Source organism: Lissotriton vulgaris, unplaced genomic scaffold (genome assembly GCF_964263255.1).
Source record: "Lissotriton vulgaris unplaced genomic scaffold, aLisVul1.2 SCAFFOLD_3302, whole genome shotgun sequence".
NCBI lineage: Eukaryota > Metazoa > Chordata > Amphibia > Caudata > Salamandridae > Lissotriton > Lissotriton vulgaris.
In genome coordinates, this window is record NW_028253576.1 from 345 (window position 1) to 21,386 (window position 21,042).

The following is a 21,042-nucleotide window of genomic DNA, read 5'->3' on the forward strand; positions in this document are numbered from 1 at the left end:
TGGAAGAGGTGGGGGCCATGCAGCAGGTGAGACCCCCGGGGGTCACAAGCATTGGAAGAGGTGGGGGCCAAGCAGCAAGCGGGGCTGGGGCCCCGGGGGGGGGGGGGGAGGCACAAGCATTGGAAGAGGTGGGGGGCATGCAGCAGGTGAGACGCCCCGGGGGTCACAAGCATTGGAAGAGGTGGGGGCCAAGCAGCAAGCGGGGCTGGGGCCCCGGGGGGGGGGGGGGAGGCACAAGCATTGGAAGAGGTGGGGGCCATGCAGCAGGTGAGACCCCCGGGGGTCACAAGCATTGGAAGAGGTGGGGGCCAAGCAGCAAGTGGGGCTGAGGCCGGGGGGGGGGGGGGTCACAAGCATTAGAAGAGGTGGGGGCCATGCAGCAAATGGGGGCTGAGGCCCCGGGGGGACACAAGCATTGGAAGAGGTGGGGGCCATGCTGCAAATGGGGGCTGGGGCCCCACGGGCCTTTGTCCCCGCCCCCCGCCCGCGTTGCGCCATTAATTAATTAATTTAATTAATTAATTGTGCGTCACAATTTTTACTACCTCAAGTATTTTGTTTGCTCACAATTGTCACTATTACCTTTACTACCTCATGTATTTTTGGTTGCTCACAATTTTTACTACCTCAAGTATTTTGTTTGCTCACGATTGTCATTATTACCCTTACTACCTCATGTATTCTTGGTTGCTCACAATTTTTACTACCTCATGTTTTTGTTTGCTCACAATTGTCACTATTACCTTATGTAACGTAACGTATGCTTTTGTAATCTGCTCTTTTGTAATGTTTCCCATTATGTTTCATTTCTGTTCCTTTTCTGAAGCGCTCTGACGCCCTCGGGTAAAGTCCGCGCTATATAAAAATGCATAAATAAAAATAAAATAAAATAAACAAGCATTGGAAGAGGTGGGGCCCATTCAGCAGGTGAGGCCCCCGGGGGTCTCAAGCATTGGAAGAGGTGGGGGCCATGCAGCAAATGGAGGCTGGGGCCCGACGGGCCACAAGCATTGGAAGAGGTGGGGCCATGCAGCAGGTACGGGCTGGGGCCCCTGGGGCACCAGGGCTCCATGAATTATGGTAGGGGCCATGAAGCAGGGGGGGCGGCACGTGAGGGGGGGCGATCCCTGTGGGTGATGCACAGAGGGGGGTGCACACGTCGGGTGCGGATTTTATTGGAGGAGTGTGAAGTGGGGGCGTCCGATGACGTCAGGTCACAGCAGCCTCACCCCCGCACTGTCCTTTTCCAAACTGTTGCTTTCAGTTGCGTTTCTTCCATCGCTAAAGCAAACCCAGCCTACAACTCCCAGAATGTACTGCTCTCATGAAGGAAAGTACAGGACACGAGGCGCCCGCACCGGCCCATCTTGGGCGCCGCACCCTTGAGAGCACACTGTGAAGTGCCGCAGGTACTGGGGGCCACGGGTACAGCTCTGGGGTACTGGAGGAGGCATATACTGCACTGGGGTACTGGAGACGGCAGGTACTGCACTGGGGTACTGGAGGCATCAGGTACTGCACTGGGGTACTGGAGACATCAGGTACTACGCTGGGGTACTGTAGGCAGCAGGGACTGCATTGGGGTACGGGGGCAGCAGGTACTGAACTGTGGTACTGAAGGCAGCAGGTACTGCACTAGGGTACTGGAGGCAGCAGGTACTGCACTGGGGTACTGGAGACAGCAGGTACTGCACTGGGGTCGTGGGGGCAGCAGGTACTGCACTGGGGTACCTGGGGCAGCATGTACTGCACTGGGGTACTGGAGACAGCAGGTACTGCACTGGGGTACTGGAGGCAGCAGGTACTGCTTTGGGATACTAGGGCAGCAGGTACTGCACTCGGGTACTGGAGGCAGCAGGTACTGCCACTGGGGTGGTGGGGGAAGTTGGTACTGCACTGGGGTGTTGGAGGCAGCAGGTACTGCACAGGAGTACTAGGGGCAGCAGGTATCGCACTGGGCTACTGGGGCCGCAGGTATTTCACTCGGGTACTGGAGGCAGCATGTACTGCACTGGGGTAATGGGAGCAGCAGGTACTGCACTGTAGTACTGGAGGAGCAGGTACTGCATTGGGGTACTGGGAGCAGCAGGTCCTGCACTGTGGTACTGGAGGTAGCAGGTCTTGCACCTGTGTACTCGAGGCAGCAGGTACTGCACTGGGGTACTGGAGGCAACAGATACTGCACCGGGGGTACTGGAGGCAGCAGGTACTGCACCGGGGTACTGGAGGCAGCAGGTACTGCACTGGGGTACTGGAGGCAGCAGGCACTGCACTGGGTATACCAGAGGCAGCAGGTACCTCACTTTGATACGGGAGGCAGCGGGTACTGCACTGGGGTCCTGGAGGCAGCAGGTTCTGCACTGGGGTACCAGAAGCAGCAGGTACTGCCCTGGGGTTCTGGAGGCAGCAGGTACTGGCCTGAGGTACTGGAGGTGGGAGGTACTGCCATGGGTAAGGGCTGCAGGTTTTGCACTGGGGTACTGGAGGCAGCAGGTACTGCACGGGGTAGTTGAGGGAACTAGTACTGTGCTGGGGTACTGGAGACAGCAGGCACCACACTGGGGTACTGGAGGCAGCAGGTACTGCACTGGGGTACTGGAGGCAGCAGGTACTGCACTGGGGTACTGGAGGCAGCAGGTACTGCACTGGGGTTGCTGGAGGCAACATGTACTACTCTGAGGTACTGGAGGCAGCAGGCATACTGCACTGGGGCACTGGAGGTAGCAGGTACTGCACTCGGGTACTAGAGGAACAAGTACTGCACTGGGTTAATGGCAGAAGAAAGTACTGTACTGGGGTATGGGAGGCAGCAGGTACTACACTTGGGTAGTGGAGGAGGCAGGTACTGCACTGGGGTTGTGGGGGCAGCAGATACTGCACTGGGGTCGTGGGGGCAGCAGGTACTGCACTGGGGTACTGGGGCAAGAAGGTACTGCACTGAGGTACTGGAGGCATCGGGTACTGCACTGGGATACTGGAGGCAGCAGGTTCTGCTCTGGGGTACTGGAGGCAGCGGGTACTGTACTGGTGTACTGGGGCAGCAGGTACTGCTTTGGGATACTACGGCAGCAGCTACTGCACTGGGGTACTGGAGGCAGCAGGTACTGCACTGGGGTGGTGGAGGAAGTTGGTACTGCACTGGGGTGTTGGAGGCAGCAGGTACTGCACAGGAGTACTCGAGGCAGCAGGTGCCGTACTGGGGTACTGGGGGCAGCAGGTACTGCACTGGGGTACTGGAGGCAGCAGGTACTGCACTGGGGTGGTGGAGGAAGTTGGTACTGCACTGGGGTGTTGGAGGCAGCAGGTACTGCACAGGAGTACTCGAGGCAGCAGGTACCGTACTGGGGTACTGGGGGCAGCAGGTACTGCACTGGGGTACTGGAGGCAGCAGGTACTGAACTGGGGTACTGGAGGCAGCGAATACTGTACTGGGGTACTGGGGCAGCAGGTACTGCTTTGGGATACTAGGGCAGCAGGTACTGCACTGGAGTACTGGAGGCAGGAGGTACCGTACTGGGGTACTGGGGGAAGCAGGTACTGCACTGAGGTACTGGAGGCAGGAGGTATCGCACTGGGCTACTGGGGCCGCAGGTATTTCACTGGGGTACTGGAGGCAGCATGTACTGTACTGGGGTAATGGGAGCAGCAGGTCCTGCACTGGGGTACTGGAGGCAGCAGGTACCGCACAAGCTTACTGGAGGCAGCAGGTACTGCACTCGGGTAGTTGGGAGAACAAGTACTGTGGTGGGGTACTGGAGATGGCAGGTATCGCACTGGGGTTCTGGAGGCAGCAGGTAGTTGACTGGGGTACTGGAGGCAGCAGGTACTGCACTGGGTTACTGGAGGGGACAGGTACTCTACCGGGGTACTCGAGGCAGCAAATACTGCACTGGGGTACTGGAGGCAACAGATACTGCACCGGGGTACTGGAGGCAGCAGGTACTGCACCAGCGTACTGGAGGCAGCAGGTACTGCACTGGGGTACTAGAGGCAGCAGGCACTGCACTGGGTATACCAGAGGCAGCAGGTACCTCACTTTGATACGGGAGGCAGCGGGTACTGCACTGGGGTCCTGGAGGCAGCAGGTTCTGCATTGGGGTACCAGAGGCAGCAGGTACTGCACTTGGGTCCTGGAGGCAGCAGGTACTGCACTGGAATACTGGAGGCAGCAGGTACTGTGCTGCGATACTGGAGGCAGCAGGTACTGCTTTGGGGTCCTGGAGGCAGCAGGTACTGCACTGGGGTATTGGAGACAGCAGGTACTGCACTGGGGTATTGGAGGCAGCAGGTACTGGCCTGAGATACTGGAGGCTGGAGGTACTGTCCTGGGTTACTGGGGGCAGCAGGTACCGAACGGGGGTACTGTAGGCAGCAGGTACTGCACTGGGGTACTGGAGGCAGCGGGTACTGTACATGTTGTACTGAGGGCAACGGGTACTACACTGGGGTACTGAAGGCAGCAGGTACTGCCCTGGGGTACTGGAGGAAGCAGGTACTGGCCTGAGGTACTGGAGGTGGGAGGTACTGCCATGGGGTAAGGGGCTGCAGGTTCTGCACTGGGGTACTGGAGGCAGCAGGTACTGCACGGGGTAGTTGAGGGAACTAGTACTGTGCTGGGGTACTGGAGACAGCAGGTACCGCACTTGGGTACTGGAGGCAGCAGGTACTGCACTGGGGTACTGGAGGCAGCATGTACTGCACTGGGGTACTGGAGGCAGCAGGTACTGCACTGGGGTGCTGGAGGCAACATGTACTACTCTGAGGTACTGGAGGCAGCAGGTATACTGCACTGGGGCACTGGAGGTAGCAGGCACTGCACTCGGGTACTAGAGGAACAAGTACTGCACTGGGGTACTGGCAGAAGAAAGTACTGCACTGGGGTACGGGAGGCAGCAGGTACTGCACTGGGGTAGTGGAGGAGGCAGGTACTGCACTGGGGTAGTGGGGGCAGCAGATACTGCACAGGGGTCGTGGGGGCAGCAGGTACTGCACTGGGGTACTGGAGGCAGAAGGTACTGCACTGTTGTACTGGAGGCATCGGGTACTGCACTGGGATACTGGAGGCAGCAGGTTCTGCTCTGGGATACTGGAGGCAGCAGGTACTGAACTGGGGTACTGGAGGCAGCGGGTACTGTACTGGTGTACTGGGGCAGCAGGTACTGCTTTGGGATACTAGGGCAGCAGCTACTGCACTGGGGTACTGGAGGCAGCAGGTACTGCAATGGGGTGGTGGAGGAAGTTGGTACTGCACTGGGGTGTTGGAGGCAGCAGGTACTACACAGGAGTACTCGAGGCAGCAGGTACCGTACTGGGGTACTGGGGGAAGCAGGTACTGCACTGAGGTACTGGAGGCAGGAGGTATCGCACTGGGCTACTGGGGCCGCAGGTATTTCACTGGGGTACTGGAGGCAGCATGTACTGCACTGGGGTACTAGGAGAAGCAGGTACTGCACTGTGGTACTGGAGGGAGCAGGTACTGCATTGGGGTACTGGGAGCAGCAGGTCCTGCACTGAGGTACTGGAGGCAGCAGGTCTTGCACCTGTGTACTCGAGGCAGCAGGTACTGCACTGGGGTACTGGAGGCAGCAGGTCCTGCACCTGTCTACTGGAGGCAGCAGGTACCGCACAAGCTTACTGGAGGCAGCAGGTACAGCACTCCGGTAGTTGGGAGAACAAGTACTGTGGTGGGGTACTGGAGACGGCAGGTATCGCACTGGGGTTCTCGAGGCAGCAGGTACTTCACTGGGGTACTGGAGGCAGCAGGTACTGCACTGGGTTACTGGAGGGGACAGGTACTGTACCGGGGTACTGGAGGCAGCAGATACTGCACTGGGGTACAGGAGGCAACAGATACTGCACCGGGGTACTGGAGGCAGCAGGTACTGCACCGGGGTACTGGAGGCAGCAGGTACTGCACTGGGGTACTGGAGGCAGCAGGTACTGCACTGGGGAACTAGAGGCATCAGGTACTGCACTGGGGTACTGGACGCAGCAGGTACTGCACTGGGGTAGCGGAGGCAGCATGTACTGCACTGGTGTACTGGGGCAGCAGGTACTGCACTGGTGTACGGGGGCAGCAGGTACTGCACTGGGGTCGTGGGGACAGCAGGTACTGCACTGGGGTACTGTGGGCAGCATGTACTGCACTGGGGTACTGTGGCAGCTGGTACTGAACTGTGGTACTAAAGGGAGCAGGTACTGCATTGGGGTACTGGAGGCAGCAGGTACTGCATTGGGGTACTGGAGGCAGCAGGTACTGCACTGGGGTACTGGAGGCGACAGGTACTGCACTAGGGTACTGGAGGCAGCAGATACTGCACTGGGGTACTGCAGGCAGCAGGTACTGCACTGGGGTAGGGGGCAAGAAGGTACTGCACTGGGGTACTGGAGGCAGTAGGTACGGCACTGGGGTACTGGAGGCGGCAGGTACTGCACTGGGGTACTGCAGACAGCAGGTACTGCTCTGGGGTACTGGAGGCAGCAGGTACTGAACTGGGGTACTGGAGGCAACGTGTACTGCACTGGGATACTGGAGGCAGCAGGTACTGAACTGTGGTACACGAGGCATCAGTTACTGTACTGTGGTACTGAAGGCAACAGGTACTGCACTGGGGTCGTGGGGGCAGCAGGTACTGCACTGGGGTACTGATTGCAGCATGTACTGCACTGAGATACTGGGTAAGCAGGTACTGCACTGGGGTCGTGGGGGCAGCAGGTACTGCACTGGGGTACTGGAGGCAGCAGGTACTACACTGGGGTACTGGGGCAGCAGGTACTGCACTGGGGTCATGGGGGCAGCAGGTTCTGCACTGGGGTACTGGGAGCAGCAGGTTCTGCACTGGGGTACTGGGAGCAGCAGGTACTGCACTGGGGTCGTGGGGGCAGCAGGTACTGCACTGGAGTACTGGAGGCAGCAGATACTACACTGGGGTACTGGGGCAGCAGGTACTGCACTGGGGTCATGGGGGCAGCAGGTTCTGCACTGGGGTACTGGGAGCAGCAGGTTCTGCACTGGGGTACTGGGAGCAGCAGGTACTGCACTGGCATACTGGAGGCAGCTGGGCTGCACTGTGGTACTGGAGGCAGCTGGTACTGCACTGGGGTACTGGGGCAGCAGGTATGCACTGGGGTACCAGAGGCAGCAGGTACTACACTGGGGTTGTGGATGCCGAAGGTACTGCACTTGGGGTACTGGAGGCAGCAGGTACTGCACTGGAATACTGGAGGCTGCGGGTACTGCACTGGGGTGATGGAGGCAGCAGGTAATGCACTGTGATACTGTAGGCAGGAGGTACTGCACTGGGGTCGTCGGGGCAGCAGGTACTGCACTGGGGTACTGGTGGCAGCAGGTACTGCACTGGGGTACAGGGGCAGCAGGTACTGCACAGGTCGTGGGGGCAGCAAGTACTGCACTGGAATACTGGGGCAGCAGGTACTGCACAGGGGTACTGGGGCAGCAGGTACTGCACTGGGGTCGTGGGGGCAGCAGGTACTTCACTGGGTTACTCGGAGCAGCAGGTACTGCATTGGTGTTGTATGGGCAGTAGGTACTGCACTGAGGTACTGGAGGCAGCAGGAACTGCACTGGGGTACCGGAGGCAGCAGGTACTGCACTGGGGTACTGGAGGCAACGGGTACCACACTGTGGTCCTGGAGGCAGCAGGTTTTGTACTGTGGTCCTGGAGGCAACGGGTACCACACTATGGTACTGGAGGCAGCAGGTACTGCACTGGGGTAGTGGGGGCAGCAGGTACTGCTCTGGGATACTGGAGGCAGTCGGTACTGAACTGGGGTATTGGAGGCAGCGGGTACTGCACTGGGGTACTGGAGACAGCATGTACTGCACTGGTGTACTGGGGCAGCAGGTACTGCACTGTGATACTAGGGCAGCAGGTACTGCACTGGGGTACTGGAGGCAGCAAGTACTGCAGTGGGGTGCTGGAGGCAGCAGGTACTGCACTGGGGTACTGGGAGCAGCAGGTACTGCACTGGGGTACTAGAGGCCACGGTTACTCCACTGTGGTACTGGGGGAAGCCGGTAGTGTGCTGGGGTACTGGAGGCAGGAGGTATTGCACTGGGGTACTTGGGCTGCAGTTACTTCACTGGGGTACTGGAGACAACAGTTACTGCACTGGGGTACTTGAGGCAACGGGTACTGCACAGGGGTACTGGGAGCAGCAGGTACTGAACTGTGGTACTGGAAGGAGCAGGTACTGCGCTGGGGTACTGGAGGCAGCAGGTACTGCACTGGGGTACCAGAGGCAGCAGGTACTGCACTGGGGTACCAGAGGCAGCAGGTACTTCACTGGGGTACTGGAGGCAGCAGGCACTGCACTGGGGTACTGAAGACAGCAGGTATTGCAATGGGGGAGTGGGGCCAACATGTACTGTACTGGGGGCAGCGGGTAGTGTGCTGGGTCCTGGAGTCTGAGGTATCTCACTGGGCTACTGGGGCCGCAGGTACTTCACGGGGGTACTGGAGGCAGCATGTACTGCATTGGGGTACTGGAGGCAGCAGGTATCGCACAAGCATACTGGAGGCAGCAGGTACTGCACGGGGTAGTTGAGGGAACTAGTACTGTGCTGCGGTACTGGAGACAGCAGGTACTGCACAGGGGTACTGGAGGCAACAGGCACTGCACTGTTGTACTGGAGGCATCGGGTACTGCACTGGGGTACTGAGGCAGCAGGTTCTGCCCCGGGATACTGGAGGCAGAAGGTACTGAACTGGGGTACTGGAGGCAGAGGGTACTGTACTGGGGTACTGGGGCAGCAGGTACTGCTTTGGGATACTAGGGCAGCAGGTACTGCACTGGGGTACTGGAGGCTGCAGGTACTGCACTGGGGTGGTGGGGGAAGTTGGTACTGCACTGGGATGTTGGAGGCAGCAGGTACTGCACAGGAGTACTCGAGGCAGCAGGTACCGTATTGGGGTACTAGGGGCAGCAGGTACTGCACTGGGGTACTGGAGGCAGGAGGTATTGCACTGGGCTACTGGGGCCGCAGGTATTTCACTCGGGTACTGGAGGCAGCATGTACTGCACTGGGGTAATGGGAGCAGCAGGTACTGCACTGTAGTACTGGGGGGAGCAGGTACTGCATTGGGGTCCTGGGAGCAGCAGGTCCTGCACTGCGGTACTGGAGGTAGCAGGTCTTGCACCTGTGTACTGGAGGCAGCAGGTCCTGCACCTGTGTACTCGAGGCAGCAGGTACTGCACTGGGGTACTGGAGGCAGCAGGTACCGCACAAGCTTACTGGAGGCAGCAGGTACTGCACTCGGGTAGTTGAGAGAACAAGTACTGTGGTGGGGTACTGGAGATGGCAGGTATCGCACTGGGGTTCTGGAGGCAGCAGGTAGTTCACTGGGGTACTGGAGGCAGCAGGTACTGCACTGGGTTACTGGAGGGGACAGATACTGTACCGGGGTACTCGAGGCAGCAGATACTGCACTGGGGTACTGGAGGCAACAGATACTGCACCGGGGTACTGGAGGCAGCAGGTACTGCACCGGGGTACTGGAGGCAGCAGGTACTGCACTGGGGTACTGGAGGCAGCAGGCACTGCACTGGGTATACCAGAGGCAGCAGGTACCTCACTTTGATACGGGAGGCAGCGGGTACTGCACTGGGGTCCTGGAGGCAGCAGGTTCTGCACTGGGGTACCAGAGGCAGCAGGTACTGCCCTGGGGTACTGGAGGCAGCAGGTACTGGCCTGAGGTACTGGAGGTGGGAGGTACTGCCATGGGGTAAGGGGCTGCAGGTTCTGCACTGGGGTACACTCCTGCATCAGGTACTGCACGGGGTAGTTGAGGGAACTAGTACTGTGCTGGGGTACTGGAGACAGCAGGCACCACACTGGGGTACTGGAGGCAGCAGGTACTGCACTGGGGTACTGGAGGCAGCAGGTACTGCACTGGGGTACTGGAGGCAGCATGTACTGCACTGGGGTACTGGAGGCAGCAGGTACTGCACTGGGGTGCTGGAGGCAACATGTACTACTCTGAGGTACTGGAGGCAGCAGGTATACTGCACTGGGGCACTGGAGGTAGCAGGTACTGCACTCGGGTACTAGAGGAACAAGTACTGCACTGGGTTAATGGCAGAAGAAAGTACTGTACTGGGGTATGGGAGGCAGCAGGTACCGCACTTGGGTAGTGGAGGAGGCAGGTACTGCACTGGGGTCGTGGGGGCAGCAGGTACTGCACTGGGGTACGGGGGCAAGAAGGTACTGCACTGAGGTACTGGAGGCATCGGGTACTGCACTGGGATACTGGAGGCAGCAGGTTCTGCTCTGGGGTACTGGAGGCAGCGGGTACTGTACTGGTGTACTGGGGCAGCAGGTACTGCTTTGGGATACTAGGGCAGCAGCTACTGCACTGGGGTACTGGAGGCAGCAGGTACTGCACTGGGGTGGTGGAGGAAGTTGGTACTGCACTGGGGTGTTGGAGGCAGCAGGTACTGCACAGGAGTACTCGAGGCAGCAGGTACCGTACTGGGGTACTGGGGGCAGCAGGTACTGCACTGGGGTACTGGAGGCAGCAGGTACTGAACTGGGGTACTGGAGGCAGCGGGTACTGTACTGGGGTACTGGGGCAGCAGGTACTGCACTGGGGTACTGGAGGCAGCAGGTACTGAACTGGGGTACTGGAGGCAGCGGGTACTGTACTGGGATACTAGGGCAGCAGGTACTGCACTGGATTATTGGAGGCAGCAGGTACTGCACTGGGGTGGTGAAGCAAGTTGGTACTGCACTGGGGTGTTGGAGGCAGCAGGTACTGCACAGGAGTACTCGAGGCAGCAGGTACCGTACTGGGGTACTAGGGGCAGCAGATACTGCACTGGGGTACTGGAGGCAGCAGGTACTGCACAGGAGTACTCGAGGCAGCAGGTACCGTACTGAGGTACTAGGGGCAGCAGGTACTGCACTGGGGTACTGGAGGCAGGAGGTATCGCACTGGGCTACTGGGGCCGCAGGTATTTCACTGGGGTACTGGAGGCAGCATGTACTGTACTGGGGTAATGGGAGCAGCAGGTACTGCACTGTAGTACTGGAGGGAGCAGGTACTGCATTGTGGTACTGGGAGCAGCAGGTCATGCACTGTGGTACTGGAGGTAGCAGGTCTTGCACCTGTGTACTCGAGGCAGCAGGTACTACACTGGGGTACTGGAGGCAGCAGGTCCTGCACCTGTGTACTCGAGGCAGCAGGTACTGCACTGGGGTACTGGAGGCAGCAGGTACCGCACAAGCTTACTGGAGGCAGCAGGTACTGCACTCGGGTAGTTGAGAGAACAAGTACTGTGGTGGGGTACTGGAGATGGCAGGTATCGCACTGGGGTTCTGGAGGCAGCAGGTAGTTCACTGGGGTACTGGAGGCAGCAGGTACTGCACTGGGTTACTGGAGGGGACAGATACTGTACCGGGGTACTCGAGGCAGCAGATACTGCACTGGGGTACTGGAGGCAACAGATACTGCACCGGGGTACTGGAGGCAGCAGGTACTGCACCGGGGTACTGGAGGCAGCAGGTACTGCACTGGGGTACTGGAGGCAGCAGGCACTGCACTGGGTATACCAGAGGCAGCAGGTACCTCACTTTGATACGGGAGGCAGCGGGTACTGCACTGGGGTCCTGGAGGCAGCAGGTTCTGCACTGGGGTACCAGAGGCAGCAGGTACTGCCCTGGGGTACTGGAGGCAGCAGGTACTGGCCTGAGGTACTGGAGGTGGGAGGTACTGCCATGGGGTAAGGGGCTGCAGGTTCTGCACTGGGGTACACTCCTGCATCAGGTACTGCACGGGGTAGTTGAGGGAACTAGTACTGTGCTGGGGTACTGGAGACAGCAGGCACCACACTGGGGTACTGGAGGCAGCAGGTACTGCACTGGGGTACTGGAGGCAGCAGGTACTGCACTGGGGTACTGGAGGCAGCATGTACTGCACTGGGGTACTGGAGGCAGCAGGTACTGCACTGGGGTGCTGGAGGCAACATGTACTACTCTGAGGTACTGGAGGCAGCAGGTATACTGCACTGGGGCACTGGAGGTAGCAGGTACTGCACTCGGGTACTAGAGGAACAAGTACTGCACTGGGTTAATGGCAGAAGAAAGTACTGTACTGGGGTATGGGAGGCAGCAGGTACTGCACTTGGGTAGTGGAGGAGGCAGGTACTGCACTGGGGTCGTGGGGGCAGCAGGTACTGCACTGGGGTACGGGGGCAAGAAGGTACTGCACTGAGGTACTGGAGGCATCGGGTACTGCACTGGGATACTGGAGGCAGCAGGTTCTGCTCTGGGGTACTGGAGGCAGCGGGTACTGTACTGGTGTACTGGGGCAGCAGGTACTGCTTTGGGATACTAGGGCAGCAGCTACTGCACTGGGGTACTGGAGGCAGCAGGTACTGCACTGGGGTGGTGGAGGAAGTTGGTACTGCACTGGGGTGTTGGAGGCAGCAGGTACTGCACAGGAGTACTCGAGGCAGCAGGTACCGTACTGGGGTACTGGGGGCAGCAGGTACTGCACTGGGGTACTGGAGGCAGCAGGTACTGAACTGGGGTACTGGATGCAGCGGGTACTGTACTGGGGTACTGGGGCAGCAGGTACTGCTTTGGGATACTAGGGCAGCAGGTACTGCACTGGATTATTGGAGGCAGCAGGTACTGCACTGGGGTGGTGAAGCAAGTTGGTACTGCACTGGGGTGTTGGAGGCAGCAGGTACTGCACAGGAGTACTCGAGGCAGCAGGTACCGTACTGGGGTACTAGGGGCAGCAGATACTGCAATGGGGTACTGGAGGCAGCAGGTACTGCACAGGAGTACTCGAGGCAGCAGGTACCGTACTGGGGTACTAGGGGCAGCAGGTACTGCACTGGGGTACTGGAGGCAGGAGGTATCGCACTGGGCTACTGGGGCCGCAGGTATTTCACTGGGGTACTGGAGGCAGCATGTACTGTACTGGGGTAATGGGAGCAGCAGGTACTGCACTGTAGTACTGGAGGGAGCAGGTACTGCATTGTGGTACTGGGAGCAGCAGGTCCTGCACTGTGGTACTGGAGATAGCTGGTCTTGCACCTGTGTACTCGAGGCAGCAGGTACTGCACTGGGGTACTGGAGGCAGCAGGTACCGCACAAGCTTACTGGAGGCAGCAGGTACTGCACTCGGGTAGTTGGGAGAATAAGTACTGTGGTGGGGTACTGGAGATGGCAGGTATCGCACTGGGGTTCTGGAGGCAGCAGGTAGTTGACTGGGGTACTGGAGGCAGCAGGTACTGCACTGGGTTACTGGAGGGGACAGGTACTCTACCGGGGTACTCAAGGCAGCAGATACTGCACTGGGGTACTGGAGGCAACAGATACTGCACCGGGGTACTGGAGGCAGCAGGTACTGCACCAGGGTACTGGAGGCAGCAGGTACTGCACTGGGGTACTAGAGGCAGCAGGCACTGCACTGGGTATACCAGAGGCAGCAGGTACCTCACTTTGATACGGGAGGCAGCGGGTACTGCACTGGGGTCCTGGAGGCAGCAGGTTCTGCATTGGGGTACCAGAGGCAGCAGGTACTGCACTTGGGTCCTGGAGGCAGCAGGTACTGCACTGGGGTACTGGAGGCAGCAGGTACTGTGCTGCGATACTGGAGGCAGCAGGTACTGCTTTGGGGTCCTGGAGGCAGCAGGTACTGCACTGGGGTATTGGAGACAGCAGGTACTGCACTGGGGTATTGGAGGCAGCAGGTACTGGCCTGAGGTACTGGAGGCTGGAGGTACTGTCCTGGGTTACTGGGGGCAGCAGGTACCGAACTGGGGTACTGTAGGCAGCAGGTACTGCACTGGGGTACTGGAGGCAGCGGGTACTGTACATGTTGTACTGAGGGCAACGGGTACTACACTGGGGTACTGAAGGCAGCAGGTACTGCCCTGGGGTACTGGAGGAAGCAGGTACTGGCCTGAGGTACTGGAGGTGGGAGGTACTGCCAAGGGGTAAGGGGCTGCAGGTTCTGCACTGGGGTACTGGACGCAGCAGGTACTGCACGGGGTAGTTGAGGGAACTAGTACTGTGCTGGGGTACTGGAGACAGCAGGTACCGCACTTGGGTACTGGAGGCAGCAGGTACTGCACTGGGGTACTGGAGGCAGCATGTACTGCACTGGGGTACTGGAGGCAGAAGGTACTGCACTGGGGTGCTGGAGGCAACATGTACTACTCTGAGGTACTGGAGGCAGCAGGTATACTGCACTGGGGCACTGGAGGTAGCAGGTACTGCACTCGGGTACTAGAGGAACAAGTACTGCACTGGGGTACTGGCAGAAGAAAGTACTGCACTGGGGTACGGGAGGCAGCAGGTACTGCACTGGGGTAGTGGAGGAGGCAGGTACTGCACTGGGGTAGTGGGGGCAGCAGATACTGCACTGGGGTCGTGGGGGCAGCAGGTACTGCACTGGGGTACTGGAGGCAGAAGGTACTGCACTGTTGTACTGGAGGCATCGGGTACTGCACTGGGATACTGGAGGCTGCAGGTTCTGCTCTGGGATACTGGAGGCAGCAGGTACTGAACTGGGGTACTGGAGGCAGCGGAAACTGTACTGGTGTACTAGGGCAGCAGCTACTGCACTGGGGTGGTGGAGTAAGTTGGTACTGCACTGGGGTGTTGGAGGCAGCAGGTACTGCACAGGAGTACTCGAGGCAGCAGGTACCGTACTGGGGTACTGGGGGAAGCAGGTACTGCACTGAGGTACTGGAGGCAGGAGGTATCGCACTGGGCTACTGGGGCTGCAGGTATTTCACTGGGATACTGGAGGCAGCATGTACTGCACTGGGGTACTAGGAGAAGCAGGTACTGCACTGTGGAACTGGAGGGAGCAGGTACTGCATTGGGGTACTGGGAGCAGCAGGTCCTGCACTGAGGTACTGGAGGCAGCAGGTCTTGCACCTGTGTACTCGAGGCAGCAGGTACTGCACTGGGGTACTGGAGGCAGCAGGTCCTGCACCTGTGTACTCGAGGCAGCAGGTACTGCACTGGGGTACTGGAGGCAGCAGGTACCGCACAAGCTTACTGGAGGCAGCAGGTACAGCACTCCGGTAGTTGGGAGAAAAAGTACTGTGGTGGGGTACTGGAGACGGCAGGTATCGCACTGGGGTTCTCGAGGCAGCAGGTACTTCAATGGGGTACTGGAGGCAGCAGGTACTGCACTGGGTTACTGGAGGGGACAGGTACTGTACCGGGGTACTGGAGGCAGCAGATACTGCACTGGGGTACAGGAGGCAACAGATACTGCACCGGGGTACTGGAGGCAGCAGGTACTGCACCGGGGTACTGGAGGCAGCAGGTACTGCACTGGGGTACTGGAGGCAGCAGGTACTGCACTGGGGTACTGGATGCATCAGGTACTGCACTGGGGTACTGGAGGCAGCAGGTACTGCACTGGGGTAGCGGAGGCAGCATGTACTGCACTGGTGTACTGGGGCAGCAGGTACTGCACTGGTGTACGGGGGCAGCAGGTACTGTACTGGGGTCGTGGGGACAGCAGGTACTGCACTGGGGTACTGGGGGCAGCATGTACTGCACTGGGGTACTGTGGCAGCTGGTACTGAACTGTGGTACTAAAGGGAGCAGGTACTGCATTGGGGTACTGGAGGCAGCAGGTACTGCATTGGGGTACTGGAGGCAGCAGGTAATGCACTGGGGTACTGGAGGCGGCAGGTACTGCACTAGGGTACTGGAGGCAGCAGATACTGCACTGGGGTACTGCAGGCAGCAGGTACTGCACTGGGGTAGGGGGCAAGAAGGTACTGCACTGGGGTACTGGAGGCAGTAGGTACGGCACTGGGGTACTGGAGGCGGCAGGTACTGCACTGGGGTACTGCAGACAGCAGGTACTGCTCTGGGGTACTGGAGGCAGCAGGTACTGAACTGGGGTACTGGAGGCAACGTGTACTGCACTGGGATACTGGAGGCAGCAGGTACTGAACTGTGGTACACGAGGCATCAGGTACTGTACTGTGGTACTGAAGGCAACAGGTACTGCACTGGGGTCGTGGGGGCAGCAGGTACTGCACAGGGGTACTGATTGCAGCATGTACTGCACTGGGATACTGGGTAAGCAGGTACTGCACTGGGGTCGTGGGGGCAGCAGGTACTGCACTGGGGTACTGGAGGCAGCAGGTACTACACTGGGGTACTGGGGCAGCAGGTACTGCACTGGGGTCATGGGGGCAGCAGGTTCTGCACTGGGGTACTGGGAGCAGCAGGTTCTGCACTGGGGTACTGGGAGCAGCAGGTACTGCACTGGGGTCGTGGGGGCAGCAGGTACTGCACAGGGGTACTGGAGGCAGCAGATACTACACTGGGGTACTGGGGCAGCAGGTACTGCACTGGGGTCATGGGGGCAGCAGGTTCTGCACTGGGGTACTGGGAGCAGCAGGTTCTGCACTGGGGTACTGGGAGCAGCAGGTACTGCACTGGCATACTGGAGGCAGCGGGGCTGCACTGTGGTACTGGAGGCAGCTGGTACTGCACTGGGGTACTGGGGCAGCAGGTATGCACTGGGGTACCAGAGGCAGCAGGTACTACACTGGGGTTGTGGATGCAGAAGGAACTGCACTTGGGGTACTGGAGGCAGCGGGTACTGCACTGGAATACTGGAGGCTGCGGGTACTGCACTGGGGTGATGGAGGCAGCAGGTAATGCACTGTGATTATGTAGGCAGGAGGTACTGCACTGGGGTCGTCGGGGCAGCAGGTACTGCACTGGGGTACTGGTGGCAGCAGGTACTGCACTGGGGTACAGGGGCAGCAGGTACTGCACAGGTCGTGGGGGCAGCCAGTACTGCACTGGAATACTGGGGCAGCAGGTACTGCACAGGGGTACTAGGGCAGCAGGTACTGCACTGGGGTCATGGGGGCAGCAGGTACTTCACTGGGTTACTCGGAGCAGCAGGTACTGCATTGGTGTTGTATGGGCAGTAGGTACTGCACTGAGGTACTGGAGGCAGCAGGAACTGCACTGGGGTGGTGGAGGAAGTTGGTACTGCACTGGGGTGTTGGAGGCAGCAGGTACTGCACAGGAGTACTCGAGGCAGCAGGTACCGTACTGGGGTACTGGTGGCAGCAGGTACTGCACTGGGGTACTGGAGGCAGCAGGTACTGAACTGGGGTACTGGAGGCAGCGGGTACTGTACTGGGGTACTGGGGCAGCAGGTACTGCTTTGGGATACTAGGGCAGCAGGTACTGCACTGGATTATTGGAGGCAGCAGGTACTGCACTGGGGTGGTGAAGCAAGTTGGTACTGCACTGGGGTTTTGGAGGCAGCAGGTACTGCACAGGAGTACTCGAGGCAGCAGGTACCGTACTAGGGTACTAGGGGCAGCAGATACTGCACTGGGGTACTGGAGGCAGCAGGTACTGCACAGGAGTACTCGAGGCAGCAGGTACCGTACTGGGGTACTAGGGGCAGCAGGTACTGCACTGGGGTACTGGAGGCAGGAGGTATCGCACTGGGCTACTGGGGCCGCAGGTATTTCACTGGGGTACTGGAGGCAGCATGTACTGTACTGGGGTAATGGGAGCAGCAGGTACTGCTCTGTAGTACTGGAGGGAGCAGGTACTGCATTGTGGTACTGGGAGCAGCAGGTCCTGCACTGTGGTACTGGAGGTAGCTGGTCTTGCACCTGTGTACTCGAGGCAGCAGGTACTGCACTGGGGTACTGGAGGCAGCAGGTACCGCACAAGCTTACTGGAGGCAGCAGGTACTGCACTCGGGTAGTTGGGAGAACAAGTACTGTGGTGGGGTACTGGAGATGGCAGGTATCGCACTGGGGTTCTGGAGGCAGCAGGTAGTTGACTGGGGTACTGGAGGCAGCAGGTACTGCACTGGGTTACTGGAGGGGACAGGTACTCTACCGGGGTACTCAAGGCAGCAGATACTGCACTGGGGTACTGGAGGCAACAGATACTGCACCGGGGTACTGGAGGCAGCAGGTACTGCACCAGGGTACTGGAGGCAGCAGGTACTGCACTGGGGTACTAGAGGCAGCAGGCACTGCACTGGCTATACCAGAGGCAGCAGGTACCTCACTTTGATACGGGAGGCAGCGGGTACTGCACTGGGGTCCTGGAGGCAGCAGGTTCTGCATTGGGGTACCAGAGGCAGCAGGTACTGCACTTGGGTCCTGGAGGCAGCAGGTACTGCACTGGGGTACTGGAGGCAGCAGGTACTGTGCTGCGATACTGGAGGCAGCAGGTACTGCTTTGGGGTCCTGGAGGCAGCAGGTACTGAACTGAGCTGGGGTACTGGAGGCAACGTGTACTGCACTGGGATACTGGAGGCAGCAGGTACTGAACTGTGGTACACGAGGCATCAGGTACTGTACTGTGGTACTGAAGGCAACAGGTACTGCACTGGGGTCGTGGGGGCAGCAGGTACTGCACTGGGGTACTGATTGCAGCATGTACTGCACTGGGATACTGGGTAAGCAGGTACTGCACTGGGGTCGTGGGGGCAGCAGGTACTGCACTGGGGTACTGGAGGCAGCAGGTACTGCACTGGGGTGGTGGAGGAAGTTGGTACTGCACTGGGGTGTTGGAGGCAGCAGGTACTGCACAGGAGTACTCGAGGCAGCAGGTACCGTACTGGGGTACTGGGGGCAGCAGGTACTGCACTGGGGTACTGGAGGCAGCAGGTACTGAACTGGGGTACTGGAGGCAGCGGGTACTGTACTGGGGTACTGGGGCAGCAGGTACTGCTTTGGGATACTAGGGCAGCAGGTACTGCACTGGATTATTGGAGGCAGCAGGTACTGCACTGGGGTGGTGAAGCAAGTTGGTACTGCACTGGGGTGTTGGAGGCAGCAGGTACTGCACAGGAGTACTCGAGGCAGCAGGTACCGTACTGGGGTACTAGGGGCAGCAGATACTGCACTGGGGTACTGGAGGCAGCAGGTACTGCACAGGAGTACTCGAGGCAGCAGGTACCGTACTGGGGTACTAGGGGCAGCAGGTACTGCACTGGGGTACTGGAGGCAGGAGGTATCGCACTGGGCTACTGGGGCCGCAGGTATTTCACTGGGGTACTGGAGGCAGCATGTACTGTACTGGGGTAATGGGAGCAGCAGGTACTGCACTGTAGTACTGGAGGGAGCAGGTACTGCATTGTGGTACTGGGAGCAGCAAGTCCTGCACTGTGGTACTGGAGGTAGCTGGTCTTGCACCTGTGTACTCGAGGCAGCAGGTACTGCACTGGGGTACTGGAGGCAGCAGGTACCGCACAAGCTTATGGAGGCAGCAGGTACTGCACTCGGGTAGTTGGGAGAACAAGTACTGTGGTGGGGTACTGGAGATGGCAGGTATCGCACTGGGGTTCTGGAGGCAGCAGGTAGTTGACTGGGGTACTGGAGGCAGCAGGTACTGCACTGGGTTACTGGAGGGGACAGGTACTCTACCGGGGTACTCAAGGCAGCAGATACTGCACTGGGGTACTGGAGGCAACAGATACTGCACCGGGGTACTGGAGGCAGCAGGTACTGCACCAGGGTACTGGAGGCAGCAGGTACTGCACTGGGGTACTAGAGGCAGCAGGCACTGCACTGGGTATACCAGAGGCAGCAGGTACCTCACTTTGATACGGGAGGCAGCGGGTACTGCACTGGGGTCCTGGAGGCAGCAGGTTCTGCATTGGGGTACCAGAGGCAGCAGGTACTGCACTTGGGTCCTGGAGGCAGCAGGTACTGCACTGGGGTACTGGAGGCAGCAGGTACTGTGCTGCGATACTGGAGGCAGCAGGTACTGCTTTGGGGTCCTGGAGGCAGCAGGTACTGCACTGGGGTATTGGAGACAGCAGGTACTGCACTGGGGTATTGGAGGCAGCAGGTACTGGCCTGAGGTACTGGAGGCTGGAGGTACTGTCCTGGGTTACTGGGGGCAGCAGGTACCGAACTGGGGTACTGTAGGCAGCAGGTACTGCACTGGGGTACTGGAGGCAGCGGGTACTGTACATGTTGTACTGAGGGCAACGGGTACTACACTGGGGTACTGAAGGCAGCAGGTACTGCCCTGGGGTACTGGAGGAAGCAGGTACTGGCCTGAGGTACTGGAGGTGGGAGGTACTGCCAAGGGGTAAGGGGCTGCAGGTTCTGCACTGGGGTACTGGACGCAGCAGGTACTGCACGGGGTAGTTGAGGGAACTAGTACTGTGCTGGGGTACTGGAGACAGCAGGTACCGCACTTGGGTACTGGAGGCAGCAGGTACTGCACTGGGGTACTGGAGGCAGCATGTACTGCACTGGGGTACTGGAGGCAGAAGGTACTGCACTGGGGTGCTGGAGGCAACATGTACTACTCTGAGGTACTGGAGGCAGCAGGTATACTGCACTGGGGCACTGGAGGTAGCAGGTACTGCACTCAGGTACTAGAGGAACAAGTACTGCACTGGGGTACTGGCAGAAGAAAGTACTGCACTGGGGTACGGGAGGCAGCAGGTACTGCACTGGGGTAGTGGAGGAGGCAGGTACTGCACTGGGGTAGTGGGGGCAGCAGATACTGCACTGGGGTCGTGGGGGCAGCAGGTACTGCACTGGGGTACTGGAGGCAGAAGGTACTGCACTGTTGTACTGGAGGCATCGGGTACTGCACTGGGATACTGGAGGCTGCAGGTTCTGCTCTGGGATACTGGAGGCAGCAGGTACTGAACTGGGGTACTGGAGGCAGCGGAAACTGTACTGGTGTACTAGGGCAGCAGCTACTGCACTGGGGTACTGGAGGCAGCAGGTACTGCACTGGGGTGGTGGAGGAAGTTGGTACTGCACTGGGGTGTTGGAGGCAGCAGGTACTGCACAGGAGTACTGGAGGCAGCAGGTACCGTACTGGGGTACTGGGGGAAGCAGGTACTGCACTGAGGTACTGGAGGCAGGAGGTATCGCACTGGGCTACTGGGGCCGCAGGTATTTCACTGGGATACTGGAGGCAGCATGTACTGCACTGGGGTACTAGGAGAAGCAGGTACTGCACTGTGGTACTGGAGGGAGCAGGTACTGCATTGGGGTACTGGGAGCAGCAGG

The 21,042-nt window shown here is 59.2% G+C and overlaps 1 protein-coding gene across 2 annotated transcripts in view; it reads left to right on the plus strand.

Annotated features, from left to right (window-relative positions):
* The first annotated feature begins 402 nt into the window (after positions 1-402).
* The window catches only part of LOC147660924 (uncharacterized), a 102,779-nt gene continuing 82,139 nt past the window's right edge, over positions 403-21,042 (plus strand). Inside the window, exon 1 of one of the 2 annotated variants that reach the window (XM_086951422.1) lies at positions 403-424. The gene's annotated coding sequence lies outside the window, so the exon portion shown is untranslated. Of the gene's footprint in view, positions 425-1,320; positions 1,410-21,042 lie in introns of those variants that run through there. The other variant, XM_086951421.1, reaches the window with a different exon arrangement.